The sequence below is a fragment of the Maniola jurtina genome, chromosome 18, assembly GCF_905333055.1.
Source record: "Maniola jurtina chromosome 18, ilManJurt1.1, whole genome shotgun sequence".
Classification (NCBI taxonomy): Eukaryota; Metazoa; Arthropoda; class Insecta; order Lepidoptera; family Nymphalidae; genus Maniola; species Maniola jurtina.
Window position 1 is genome coordinate 1,038,036 of NC_060046.1, and position 14,475 is coordinate 1,052,510.

General features: G+C 36.6%; 1 protein-coding gene across 3 annotated transcripts in view; it reads left to right on the top strand.

Annotated features, from left to right (window-relative positions):
* Positions 1 to 14,475, top strand: part of LOC123874534 — a 275,616-nt gene that overhangs the window by 112,791 nt on the left and 148,350 nt on the right. For 2 of the 3 annotated variants that reach the window (XM_045919956.1, XM_045919957.1), the window contains exon 1: positions 6,285 to 6,513. The exons of the other annotated variant lie outside the window; for it this stretch is intronic. The gene's annotated coding sequence lies outside the window, so the exon portion shown is untranslated. Of the gene's footprint in view, positions 1 to 6,284; positions 6,514 to 14,475 lie in introns of those variants that run through there. 3 annotated transcript variants of the gene reach the window in all.

The window sequence follows — 14,475 nt, forward strand, 5'->3', positions numbered from 1 at the left end:
CGTTTTGTTGTTACAAATGTACGTTATTTGCAACTTATGACGTACGGTTTATTACTTCCCTATTAGCTCATTTTGATGAACAGTTTATAGGAATTTCGGCCCCAATGGTGATCGTTTTCACGACAAACATGATCAACCCACTATCACTTTTAAACAAGCTGGCGATTCAAACTATACCAGTGACCTTTGTTCTCCTGACTATCTCTTCCTTCCAACTCTAATCGTTCAGAGGAACTCCTAACATAGCCTAGTAATAAGCTCACTGAGCTCTAACTTTGCGAATAAAGCCATTTTTCAGGGTCCCCGTTTCAGCACCTTAGGTGAGGGCGTTAAAGACACTGGTTTTTTTTATTCATATACAATTTAGCCCTTGACAGCAATCTCACCTGGTGGTAAGTGATGATGTAGTTTAAGATAAAGCTTTAGCGAGCTAACTTGGAACTTGGAAGGGGTATGGCAGTTTTCATTAAACCCATACCCCTTTGGTTTCTACACGGCATCGTACCGGAACGCTAAAGAGTTCGAAACACTCGAAATCTATCAATGTCGTCGACATGTGCAACTCGTACTAAAGGTTTTGCAGGTAGGTAGTTGCAGCGTATTCGAACAATGGGTATTTAAAAAGGGAACAATTTGTGCCTTTTACTTGCAAATCGCAACCGCCCCGGTGAAGAGGTACGGAATGTACTGCAACCGAAGAATATTGAGGCTGTCAGTCACTGACACACTCTTTAAGGATCGTCATTTTTAACCCCCGACCCAAAAAGAGGGGTGTTATAAGTTTGACGTGTGTATCTGTGTATCTGTGTATCTGTGTATCTGTGTATCTGTGTATCTGTGTATCTGTGTATCTGTGTATCTGTGTATCTGTGTATCTGTCTGTGGCCTCGTAGCGCCTAAACGAATGGACCGATTTTAATTTAGTTTTTTTTGTTTGAAAGGTGGCTTGATCGAGAGTGTTCTTAGCTATAATCCAAAAAAATTGGTTCAGCCGTTTGGAAGTTATCAGCTCTTTTCTGGTTTTCTTATTACTTTTATCCCAGGACCACCAGAGGTTACGTATTTTCTGACACAGGAAATATGTACGATTGAGTAGTGTTAGTAAGTACTAAGAAAGCATGCCTAGCCTACGTGCTAGCTTGCTTAGACGGCCAATTTTCAGGTATCTGATAATCAAGGTACATAAAACCATTACTTACCTCACGTAAATTCTCCAAACTGATTTTTACGTATATTTTAGGCAATATCCTTAAAAATATGTCGCCAATACTCCCAGACACTTCCCGCGTCGGCCGTATTGCTTTGCAGACGCTTTAAAGCTCCCAAAATAAGTAATTACTTAACTGCACGTAAATTCTGATGCTCCATTTTTATATATGTCCACCAGACAACTATTTTAAAACCTTTTACAAGAAGAGAGACCGATCCAGAGGGCCAATCATCCCCTAAATTCAATTTTAATGCCTCTGTGGGTTTGAGCGCGAGGACATCATTATCTACGCGCATGAGACTGAGTAAGACATGTATTAGGATATATTGACTTCTCTCTCACTCTCTTATAGTTTACTTATGTCAATTAATTATTAATATTTTAAAAAAAACAGCTGAAAATTAAAAAAATTGGAGAATTCACGTGAGGTAAGTAATGTTTTTATGTACCTTGATTACCTGATACCTGAAAATTGGCCGTCTAAGCAAGCTAGCAGGTCTGTAGGCATGCGTTCTTAGTACATACTAACACTACTCAATCGTCCACATTTCGTTCGTCAGAAAATACGTGACGGCTGGTGGCCCTGGGATCTTTCACTATTGTAACAGAGGTTCATAATATTATGTCAATTGGCAAATGTCAAGATGGACGTTGCTTAGATACATAATTATTTATTTGAAAATAATGTTTTGGAAAACTCCGATATTTTGGATCGTAGGCGCCGAGTTTCTAATTTATAAAATATTATAATCACAGTTAAATGAGAAAACATCAATTCAATTATAATATCCAACAGTCAACCAAAGGCCACGAACAATCAACCCAAACCCAAACCATAGTCAAACTATTTTTAGGGTTCAGTAGGTATCTGTAGAAAAAAAAAGATGTAGCCTCGACTGTTTTAGTCGCGTAGGTGTGCATGGCACCATTAAATATCGTAGGAGGCGATGACCCTCCGCGCGGCTGAGGTTCCCGCATCGTAGTCGCTTTGTCGCGCAGGTTTGGATGATGCATTAGGCGCACCTTCTTTATATTTTATCTGCTTGAACTCTATTTATTTTGACAAAATACGTTAAAAATTCATCATCATCAGGATCAACCCATCGCCGGCTTACTACTGAGCACAAATCTCCTCTCAGAATGAGAAGCTACCAAGCACGTATTGGCACACCTTACGCACCTTTGAGGGAGCATTATGGCCAACTCTTAAGCATGCAGGTTTCCTGACGGTGTTTTCCTTCACCACTTCGTTGTCTGTCTGTGTGTCATCTTTCAAGAGAATCAAAACTTATAAATTGGGTACTTCCCGTTTACGTAGAATCATGAAAGGCAGGTAGCAATATCTTATAGGCCAAGCACTCTACTCCTGTGGCCCAAGTAAACAGAAAAATCCGACCACTGAATTGTCATTACATAAAAAAAAAAACTTGTACGGAACTCTTCATGTGTGAGGCAGACTCGCACTTGACCGGTTTTTGAAAGTTATGTCAAATAAAAATTTGACATGCAATAACAAACAAAATGAAATACAAGCCACTTTATTCCTTATTTCATCGGGTGAAAGTCGATTTCAATTTAATCGTAGGTATATCTTGAAAAGCGAACTATTATACGACTACGTAAAATGGGTACATTTTTAAAGCGACGACAAGTTAGAAACAGATATTTCGTTTTGGTCGTGTTAAACTATGTGAGTCATTCAGATAATTCTTGATTTAGTGATGTTCGGTCAAAAATATTTCATGGAACGTATAATTAACATAACATTGATGTTACTTTTGAAGAGATATTAGCTGCTTTATTGGATTTATATTATTATAGAAATTGGGTTTTAGAATGGCACAAATAAACGGTAATTTATGAATAAAACTTTAAAAAGCGTGAAATAAAAATTAAATTAAAAATTTAAAAAACCCCCGACACATAAACCTCTAAAAAGTAAAAAAATAATAGGTAAGTATGTATGGGCCCTTTAAGAATAGTATAAATAGTAAAGTTTTTATCCAAGCGTTCGTTGCGTCGGGGGACCGCTAAAGTTAACAAAAACTAATCTTCCTACAACAGATGACTTTCATAGTTTATGATAGGTAGCGGTCCCCTGGCGCAACGAGCGCTTGGATAAAAACTTTACTATTTATACTATTCTTAAAGGGCCCATACATACTTACCTATTATTTTTTTACTTTTTAGAGGTTTATGTGTCGGGGGTTTTTTAAATTTTTAATTTAATTTTTATGTAACCAAATGCTCACGACCGTTTACGACACTCATATTATGGACAAAGCAAAAATTATACTACTAAGTAACTTGAAAAGCTTCCTAAAGCTTTGCAAACTGCAGCCTCGTTAGCAAATCGAAAAGTTGGCCTGAAAACTCGTTAGTTTTCGAGTTCGATTTGTAGAAAAGAGGCAGAGGGAGAGAGGCAGAAGCTGAACTTTTGACTTTGGATTACAAGCGCTCTAATTATTCTTGAGTATTGCCTAGGCCAATCGCGATGTTTCGGCATTTTTAACCGACTTCCAAAAAAGGAGGAGGTTCTCAATTCGTCGGGATCTTTTTTTTTTTATATTTTTATTTTTATTTTTTATGTATGTTCCGATTACTCAAAGACCCCTGGACCGATTTGGAAAATTTTTTTTTTGTTTGAAAGGGTATACTGTGCAGGTGGTCCCATATAAATTTGGTGAAGATCTGATGAATATCTTCGGAGATGGAGAACAGAACTCCTCAATGGATAAGAGCAAATTGCTCGCGATCACTGTAATAGCTTAGTAAACAGTAGGGTTTTAACTGGGCATAGCATATTATAGTACAGTGGGGCCACTAAAAATTGTGAAATAAAAAATTTTCAAAAGAAAAATAAAACCGACTTCAAAAACCAAAAACACTAAAAAGTAGAAAATAATTTTTAGTGTTTTTGGTTTTTGAAGTCGGTTTTATTTTTCTTTTTGATTTTCCTATAACATATTCCTATAGACCCAGAATAATTTGTAGCATCCACGTCAATACATACGATGATAATATTAAAAAGTTGGCGTCGCTAAGCAATTATATTTGCCGGCTTATAAAAAATAACCTTTTTGGAATAAAAATTACTACAAGGTACGAAAATTATATCAAACAAGGCACCCATGGTTTGTATTTTTTTGTATTTACTATCCAAATTTACAAAAAAATATTTAATATCTGAGAATCGTTAGCTCCAATGCTGTAGCATAGGACACATTGTCCTATCCTGAACTATGCCTACATAAATTATACTGAATTCACTATTCTATATTTCTACATACTAATACATAATTTTAAATAATATACATACTATACCGACCCACCATTCAACAGAAACTCCTTCAAAGTTTCCGTATCAAACCGCTAAGTCTTGTAACTTAAAATTTTGTAGGTATGTACGTAAGTTTTACCAATAACGTAGACCACGTAAAAGACTCATTAAATGAAACAGAACTTTCATTAACTTATTGTGAGTATTAATTTAGCTGATCGTCCAGAAAGCTTCAAAACTTTTATTGCAAGAGATGGCAAATTAAAAGTGGAAGTTCGTATTCTAAGCTTAACAGGGCTCTCTCCGTCACTCGTTTCATACAATCGTAGTTCCAATTTCATTTGAATATTAAGCAAGCAAAGTCCATGAAATTTTGCAGACATATTCTAGAAACTTATATCTGTGTCTGTGGTGTTTTAGATTTTTCTAAAAATATGTAGTTTTAAAATTACAGGGGCTCAAAGATTTGTATGAAAATTTTTAAGACCGCGTAACTTTGAAACCGAATATGTTAACAGAAATCTGGAAAACCACAGACATAGATATTAGTTTCTAGAATATGTCTGTAAAATTTCATGGACTTTGGTTGCTTAATATTCAAATGAAATTGGAACTACGATTGTATGAAACGAGTGACGGAGAGAGCCCTCCTAAACCTGAAACGATCAAGTAGCTACCAATAGGTAGAAAAGCAAGTGTTTTATAACATCATTGTAGGTGCAATATCAATAATAATCATAACGGTGCTATCGATTAGCATTTTATCGGTACTGTTGTGTTGCGAAAGCTCTTCAGGTAAGTTCAATACCAGCCTCCCTGTAGGGCCATGACTTTGTCACATAAGCGAAGTGAACTGGAGTTAGGGAACTCTCGGTTTGATCCTAAATGGACGATATGTCAAATATTAGGCTGTGGTGACGTAAAATCAAAGAAAAATGGGGCTACTTTAGGGCTATCTGCGTCAAATGTAAAGACGTCTGCCAATGACGTTGAAACCACGACGTTTTGCTAGAAGTTCCCTAACAATTGTAACTGTGTCGTAAAACAGTCTAGTGCAGCGCGCCAAGTGCCCTTCCTGGAGCCCGCTTGCAGTACACAGTAACAGATATAATTAGACGTTCGCAATCGCATCTGATTGGCTAAAACTCGTTCACTATTGGCTAGAAAACATCAGTCGCAGCAAGAACACCATAAATTTGGCATATCACAACAATTCCGTTGCTTCCGTGCTAGCCTCCCAATGCGAAAGCAATTGCGAATGATTGCGACTTGATTGCTATGAATATGTGGTGAAAATATATTAATTTTTATTATTTTGTAGGACTAATTCTTTTCAATGGATTTTGTGGGACAAATTATTTCAATGGATATCGTGGGACAAAATCTATTAAAAATATTAAAAACATATTGAATGAATATAAAACAATAAGAAATATATTTCTAGCAAAGGCGTCACAACATGTTGGATATGAATTCTTTTTGTTAGTTTGGATGCATTACATTAGAGATCATGCATCACGCAAAGCTGGTATTGATGCATCACTCTAAAATTCGTAGGTGTAACCCCAATTTCTATCAGGTTATCAAAAGAGGTTTTTTGTTCATTAATAATCTTGCGGTTTCATATTTTTTTACATGTTTGTTTTTCACCGTTTATTTTGGATAAGCTTTTATAAATGTTTGTTTTTCACCGTTTATTTTGGATGAGCTGTCGCTTAAACAATGGGTTCGTGGCCCAGCATTAAAGCTGCGTATGCGCAAACCACCATGGTTACCGGACGCAGTGCACGCCGCACGCGCTCTCTGTCAACACGCGCGACTATCGATTGACAGCGGTTTGAATATCGAACGATTCCAAATTGACACTTCCTTTTTTTTAATTGTTGATCGTTGCTAACTTTTCAGCCGGTTGGTTTATGTGTGTACCTATGTGGTGTATGAAAAAAAATTGTGTTGTGATTGATGTGTGTGTTTAATATGGTTCTTTGGAAGGCGATATGAACTGTTTTTCAGTGTATTTCAGGTAAAATAAACAAGTAAACTTTTTTTTTTTAACTGATATTTTTAACTATTAGCATTAACAGTAATTTATAAGACCATGCTCGCAATGTTTACATAATTAATATGCAAATGTTGCCAGCAATTAAATTTGAACTAACATTTAAATTATAAACCCATACCTGGTTCTAGTATGCAAATATTATTAGAATAGGTATCGACTTACATATTAAAATAAGACGGAATACCTATAAGTCTGTGCTTTAATTAAGCTTTAACTGCCAATATAGTAAATGAATTTCACTAAATAGGTACCATTTTGACTAATAAATAGTACCTAGTCAACTTAAAATAAGTAAAACTTAGGTAACTTTGGTATCACTTCTGAACTTATATGAGTTTCTATAGGAACAAGTAGGAGCACTTTTAAAGGAGAACATAACTGTTATTAGGAAGAGAATATTAAGACTTATTTAGCTAATATTGGATAAACTGGCCAAGTGCGATTCGGACTCGCACACGAAGGGTTCCGTAACATCGTACAAGATGTTATGTACGTCCATACTTAACTTAACTAGGTAGGTACTTACTTGACCAACTGCTTAACCAAAAGTTTATAATCGCAATAACTCTATTTTTAACCCCCGACCCATAAAGAGGGGTGTTATAAGTTTGACGTGTGTATCTGTGTGTCTGTGGCATCATAACTCCTAAAATAATGAACCGATTTTAATTTAGTTTTTTTTGTTTGAAAGATGGCATGATCGAGAGTGTTCTTAGCTATAATCCAAGAAAATCGGTTCAGCCGTTTGGAAGTTATAGGCTCTTTTCTAGTTACTGTAACCTTCACTTGTCGGGGGTGTTATTAATTTTTAATTTACACTTGTTTGTAATGTACCTTTAAGTACTTTCATAAGAAAGACCACATTATGATATTAACTGCATCAAACTGTCATAATACAGAAGCTGATGCTATGTCTACAAAAGCTATCCAATCGAGCCGTTAGAAACAACTTCCTTTGGCGACTCACAAAGTAAATGAGGGAACTAGAGAAATACATCAATCAGCGCGGGCTTTTTAAATAAGTTTAAATAAGCTACGAGAAGACAATTTCAAGAGCAAAATGGGAATAAATCAAGCCGCCTCGCCCGTACAGCCGCCCAGCGCTGAAATGTTGATGACTCGCCTATCACGACATAAGTTACAAACTTATCGCGGGGTTATATTAATATGTATAACTAGAGGATGCCCACGACTTCGTCCGCGTGGATTTAGATTTTTATAGATCCCGTGGGAACTGTTTGATTTTCCGGGATAAAAAGTTGCCTATTTCGATTACAGGGACGCAAGCTACATCGGTACCTTTCATACAAATCGGTTTAATGGATGGGTCTTTTAGAATCCCGCGGGAACTCTTTGATTTTCCGGGATAGAAACTAGCCCATGTCCGTTCCCGGGACTTAAGCTAACCCTTTACCTTTCGCCAGAATCGGTTACACTGTTGGGCCGTGAAAAGGTAGCAGACAGACAGACAGATAGACAGACAGGCAGACACACTTTCGCATTTTTAATATTAAGTATGGATAAATAATCTATTACAAGTACCTACATGATACAGTTCAGTACTAAAACCCGACTGCTAAATAAACACTTTTTTTTCAACAACACAGGTTTTCTTGACAGACACGACAGACGGGCAGACGGGCAGACGAACAGAAGACGGACAGACAGACAACGAAGTAATCCTATAAATTGATGTGAAATCTTATAAGTACAAGTCACATCCTCAACGACCATGACGCAAAAAAAAAGTGCTAGAATTTAGAAGAGGCAAATCTTTCATAACTTGGGCCTTCACCAAGATAGCTCACACTACAGTAACGTTCACTTTGACAATCTTAAGCACCATGGCGCCGGATATAACATAATAATGTTATTACATTCTGAATCATACCAACTCTACTAGCTCTTAGATGAAATCACATAACGATGGTATTATCGGTCCGTTGCAATTAAACTCATTTCTAAACTGGACTGGATATAAGGTGCTAGGTTCGTAACCCGACAAGCAGAGGCTTTTTAATATTCAGATACAAGTTAGCTCTTGACTGCAATCTCACCTGATGGTAAATGATTATGCAGTCTAAGATGGAAGCGGGCTAACCTGGAAGGGATATGACAGTTTTCATTAAACCGATACTCCTTTGGTATCTACACGGCATCGTACCGGAGTGCTTTACCATGCTACCAGCATGGCTTTGCCGATAGGGTGGTAACTAGTCACGGTCGAAGTCTCCCACCAGACCAGACCAGACCAGAAATTTAGAAATTAGATAATTCCAAACCCCTGCCGGAAATCGAACCTGGGACCTCCCAATAATAAGAACATAGCGTTTACCACTGCGCCACAGTGGTCGTAACGTTTTGACAGCCTCCCTGTCAAAACGTTACGACCGATGTGTCGATGTACAAAAAACAAATCGGATAAAGGTTCCGTACCATTGTTTAAGAAATAACACTAGGGATTTAATTTTGAATTTTGAATTATTTGTTGTCATAGCAGCAATAGAAGTACACATTCTGTGAAAGTTTCAACTCTCATCCTATTACGGTTCACGAGATACAGCCCGCTGACGGACAGACGGACGGACGGATGCTTAGAAATAGCGTCCCGTTGGCAGTTGGCACCCTTGCGGTACCTACGGAACCCTAAAAAACATTTGTTATGCTTTCGGGGTACAATAATTTCTTATCTTATCAGCTGCCAAAAAACTTGGTACTGAGCAAGGTAAGCGGTATTTCACACTAAAACATCGCCTTACTCAATATCAGGTACATACCCAGGCTTGGTTTGGCATGGGCCGGTACTGCTGTTACCATTAGGATGGCTTTACCAAGTACCAACTCGATGCGACTCAATAGATCAAGAAACACTTAAGTACATTAAAATTTCCACTTATACATATTTATTTTTCCCATACTAAAAGCACTTGAGTTAATCCTACTATATAACAAACTTGATAGTTTGTATGTATGGATGGATGCTTGTTACTATGTCACGCAATTAATTGCTGGACGGATTTGGCTGTTTGGAATGGAGATAGATTATACCCTGGAAGAACATAGGCTACTTTTTAACCCGGAAAATCATTGAGTTCCCAAGGGATTTTTAAAAACCTACATGTCCACGGGAATGAGTCGCGGCCACCAGCTAGTATGAAAATATTTTAATTAAACGAACCCGACGATTCTACGAAACGCGCCGATCAACATTTTTTGGTCGAGGCTCAAATTGATCAATTTCCAATCAAACGATTGGACCAGCTCGGTTAAAACACCTACGTTTATTTTTATGAAGGCATAAAGCTTTTCCGCTATTGATATTACGATTAAGCTTGATATGATATGCGTTCGAGATTTTATACTGTACGACAAGTACGATATATCGTATGGCATTTCTATTTTCCACACTAGGCAACATTCATTGAGGCACGTTAATGAAATTACATGAACCTATCGGTAACAGATTAGAAAGTAAATAGCAGATACGTATACGTAGATACTTGCCAATTACGTGGTACAAGTAAATATTATATACTACTTACATTATTAATTATTATGTCACTAAACCACGAAATTAGTCCTAAACTATTAGAAATTATACCATCCAGGAAAGTCAGTCGCATGACATAATATAGATTAGGATTACGACATCGTATATTAGATACGTTGTATGTATTACATCGCACAATAATTAATTGGTAGCGTTATTTATAATTAGTACGTATATTTGATACCACAATTATTAATTATTGGTAATTGGTAATTAAATCTGAAACTTACACTATGTATCGTATGGTCTAAAGGTATATAGTGACTCGACTATTTCCTCTAACCGTGCTCAATATCAAAGCATTTGATTTCTCTATTTGTATGGATCGGTAACGGTGGCAAGTTCTTTTTGTATGAATGACAAATGTAATCGTGGAGCTTAAAAGCCTTTGTATTGTGTTGCGAAATGTATATTTTATAGCTTTTATTGGTATAGCTTCTTTATAAGAATGATTTATTTCGATCGTTGTAGTAAAAATACAAATAAATAAACTTGAAAAAAATGTCGATCTATGCTTTCGGAAAACCGCATTGTATGAAGCTCGAGATGAGGTTATTTAGAATTTACCAAAAAAAATATTACTTGTTTGTCTGTATGTATGTCTGTTTATCTCTCTAAAACTAGTCTAGTGGTAAGCATGTTAACTGCGGATGACCCTGGGTTCGAATCATCGGTCATACCAAAATATAGTTAGGTTTTGGATTTTCTATTAAGAATTTCTCAGTACTAGCCCGGAATTAGGAAGGTGGCGGTGTTTAATTCCCGTAAATCTAAGAAGTCGGAGAGCACATAAAACCGTCGGTCCTGCGCCTGATTTCTCTCCGGTAATGTCGGATTGCTGTCCCGGGCTGTGAGTACTCTCCTATCAGTGAGGGAATAGAACATTCATCTGTATCATCAATTCATCACCATTGGGTCTCCGAAGGTACTTATACAAAAATCAGTCAAGTTAGTTAGTTAGAGTTAGACTCGCACATAAAGGATGGCGTACCATCGTACAAGAAATAACACTTTTTAATTTATTTTTTTAATTTTTATAGCGGCCATTTTATAATTTTTATTACTTGTTACTTTATCTGCAATAGAAATACTTACACATTCTGGGAAAAATTTCAACTACCTACTTATTACGGTTCACGAGATACATCCCGCTTACAGACAGACGAACGGACAGCGGAGGTTAGTAATAGAGTCCCATTGGCACTCTTCGGTTACGGAACCCTTAAAAACAGCGTCCGCTAGTAATAGATACATTGAAAATGTATTTCTACTAACACACTTACATATTTTATTAAGTAAGTACTTATGTTCTAAGTTCACCTGTAAGATATAGATAGTATATAAGAGTATAACCTTCGACTTGTAGGAACAATAAACAACCTGTTTTTGTGCATTGTTTACTTAGCAACAGACCCGTCCCCGGGGGTCCACCATCTATAACCACTTCACATTTGCGTGCATTTTGACCTGCACAAGTTACAATGTCAATAGAGCAAGATCCCACTGCCAGATCTTCCTTATTATCTGAGAAACAAAATGTGTGGGATAGAGTATAGTATTAGAACTATAATTAACGTACAGATAGATATCTGCTATAATATTAATATATAGCTGTAATAATAATATTATAGCTTGTGCCGTGGGCCAATTTATAGACCGTATCAGCTACTGAAAAAACCCATTTAAAAAAAAAACTTACTTTTCTTAAAGTCTGACTAGTGACTGCCGATTTTAATGTATGTTTTACAGAATATTGGTAATAATTAATATTCAATACTGCCAGACATTTCCTATCGGCGGCAATTTCCAAAAAATAACATAGTTTATCTTACTTATTTGTCTGTGCCCTAATTTTTATATTATGATACTCAGTATACATAAGAATCGGATTTTGTTTCTCAGAAAATGAGGACAGCCTGGCGGCAGTGGGATCTTGCACCACAATAGAAAGAGTTCACGTAAAACAAAGTCAAAGTCAAAATCATTTATTCAAAGTAGGTACAATTGTACTCCTTTTGATGGTTGGAATTGTTGTACGGCGATATAGTGGTGATAATTAATTACGTAACTTAAAACTAAAGCTACGAGGGTTCCAAACGCGCCCAAGTCCACTTTAACTTAACTTTATGATCCGTCCAATAGTTTGAGCTGTGTGGGGCACACAAAGTGACTCTTATGTACTATGTTATCAATAGATTTTTGGCACAGATATTTCAAGTCCAACGATTTATGCACGAGACAAACAATACATTTATCAGTAACGGATATTTGTTTTAAGATAAAGGGTAAAAGGCACTTTCTACCTTTCTATTTTATTGCACAACAGAAATAAGTTAATCCATAATGTGTGGGCAATGGGTCTAATGGCATGGCCGCTGGGATGACTTTAAGAAGGCAGCAGGAAGTGGGTGGATGAGAAAATGGAGGACCGTGTATAGTGGCGCGCTTTTAGGGAGGCCTATGTCCAGAGACTAGAAGTAGACGCAAACAGGCTGTTTGATTGAATGAATGGGCATATCCACTTATTTGAGTAGATAATTAGGTATATTGGAGTAATAAAGGAAAGTAGGTACATAATTTATTTATGTATGCGTTTTAAGCAATTGAAGAGCACTTGCTTTAACAGTGAAGGAAAACATCGTGAGGAAACGTGGATGCCTGAGAGTTCTCTATAATTTCTCAAAGATGTGTGAAGTCTGTCAACTGTCTGAGGACTATGACCAAAGCTTTGTCATTTTGAGAAGAGATCCGTGGTTAGTAATGGGCCGATGACGGGTTGATGATTTATTTTTATTCAGATATACAAGTTAGCCCTTGACTGCAATCTCACCTGGTGGTAAGTGATGATTCAGACTAAGATTGATGTTTTTTTATTCGGATACAAGTTAGTTGTTGACCTCAATCTCACCTGGTGGTAAGTGATGATGATAATACATATTTTAACACTAATCAACTAATAAAAATAAAAATATATACCTATTATAAAGTCCTTGAAAGATTAAAAGCTCTTTCGTACCACTCTTACGCTATAATATAACCTATGATTATGATTTCCCAATTTAATTTCACACACCCTACATTTTTAATAAATGGTACGTAATGGTAATACTTTAGTCTACGTGAATAAAATTCTTAAGTCAATACCGAAAGTGGCACGAAAGAGGAAGATATTTTGAAGTCATTTTAACGCATTATTTGAATCATTCTTGAGTCCGTCGCTTAGAAGTCAGCAATTACTACATGTGGCAACGATTGAAGACAATTTGGTATCTATATTGTCTACCCACCATTTGTCTAAATGACTTTTTACATTATTAATGTGCGTGCTCTAATTTCATGCGCCGGCGACTAAAAAAGATGGACTGTTTTACCATACTTCCATTGTCACCTCAGCTTCGTATCGTTATATAGTATTTATACACATATTCTCATTTAATTTAAATTTTAAAAAAATATTCAGATCAAGTTAGCCCTTGACTGCAGTCTCACCTGGTTGTGTGTCTAATGCAGTCTAAGATGAAAGCGGGCTAACCTGCAAGGGGTATGGCATTTTAGGGTTACGTACCTCAAAAGGAAAAACGGAACTCTTATAGGATCATTTTGTTGTTTGTCTGTCCGTCCGTCGCGCGTCGTGTCTATCAAGAAAATCTATAGGGTACTTCCCGTTGACCTAGAATGAAATTTGGCAGCCTTATAGCACAAGTAAATAAATATTAAAATGTGTTTCAATTTTCAAAGTAAGATAACTATACCAAGTGGGGTATCATATGAAAAGGCTTTACTTGTACACTCTAAAACAGATTTTCATTTATTTTATGCTTAATAGTTTTTGATTTATCATGCAAAATGTCGGAAAAAATACCCGAGTACGGAACCCTTGGTGCACGAATCTGACTTGCACTTGGCCTTTTTTTATCATATAGAAAATCTCTCATTCCCTCCATTGCCCTCTGAGTGAAGCTTTCTTGTGAGGTCCATAGTTCGTGACCATGTATCGGATCCGTAGGTACCTATACCATCATTGGCAACACGCACTGTCCAAAGGTTTTGGTCTTCAAGTACTACTTAGGAACTAACCTACTTATTGGCATTTTTAAGCTATTGGCTGTTTAAAAGCCCCAACAGTGGTTATTAAGTTATTTAGGTCAACACTTTCAACGACTTAATAGAACCAATATTTAAAGTTTTCAGCTGCAACGAACTCGATAAATCAAATAAATTATCAATTATGTTCCCCGCGGGCGATAGCTCTGTCTACAATTTATTAGCTGTTGGCATTGGCTGGACATAAGTTCCTTGAGCTTTGTCTAAGATTAAGTAATTTATCTATACTCCGTCCAAAATATCGTACAGTCTGTGACATTCTTTTGCAT